Source organism: Octodon degus, unplaced genomic scaffold (genome assembly GCF_000260255.1).
Source record: "Octodon degus isolate 3935 unplaced genomic scaffold, OctDeg1.0 scaffold00246, whole genome shotgun sequence".
Taxonomy (NCBI): domain Eukaryota; kingdom Metazoa; phylum Chordata; class Mammalia; order Rodentia; family Octodontidae; genus Octodon; species Octodon degus.
In genome coordinates, this window is record NW_004524822.1 from 2,911,105 (window position 1) to 2,912,204 (window position 1,100).

A 1,100-nucleotide genomic window follows, 5' to 3' on the forward strand; every position below is an offset into this window, starting at 1 on the left:
AAGAGTTAAAAGCATCATGTCAAATATCTCATCTACTCATAAATGAATAAAGAAGATTATTTTTTTTTACAAGGAATACTGCTCTTCCATAAAGAAGGTTAAGCTGGAGACATTTCTAATTAAATAGATGCACCTTCTATTAATCAGCATTGAAAATGTCTCATTGCTATTTGTTTCTCAATAAAATAAAATAACTGTGGTATTTATACACAATGGAATACCACTCTGCTATGAAGAAAGATAAACCTCAGTCATTTATAGGAAAACGGATGCACCTTAAGACCATAATGTTAAGTGAAATAAACCAGATATACAGGTTTAAGTGTCATACGGTTTCTCCCATATGAGTGCCTCAGTTACTTCTCATAGCTAGAACAAAATTCCCAACATGCACAAATTAAAGGAGGAAAAGTTTAAATAAAATAAAATAAAATAAAAATAAATAAATGGATGCACCTTGAGACCACACTCTTCTGTGATAAACTGGATTCACATGTTTAAATTAGCATTGTTTCTCAGGTGTGAAAGACTGAAGGCATAAATGAAGACTAAAATGTATAATATATATTGGGAATAGGAAGAAAATGTTCAAATGGGAAGGGGAGCAAAGGAGGGAGAAGAGGGAAAAGAAACAGACAATAGAAACAACACTTTTGTAAATAATAAAGGGAAGTGGGGTTGAAGGAGGGAAAATGTTGGAAAAAAGAAGATATATTATTAACAAGTCCAGTTTCCCTATGATGAATGTGATCATTATGTATAGCTAAAATGTACCAATAAAACTAATTTAAAAATAAAATTATCAAAAAAGAACTTGTCTTGGTATATGATAATAAGATTTCTGTTACATTGTTTAAAAATCCTCTCCCCCTACAGATATACTATTAAATACTTAGCAATATGATAATACCACATCTAAGAACTGAATTAAAATATTACAATGTGGGTGGCGGTGCAGAAATATGGATAAACTAAATCAGTTACATGTTAGCACTGAAGCCTCCCTACATCTTATGTTTAAATTTTTCCATGATAAAATGGCTTTTAAAAATCAATTAATATTGGCTTTTTGTAAGAGCCTTAACACAAAAATAGGCACA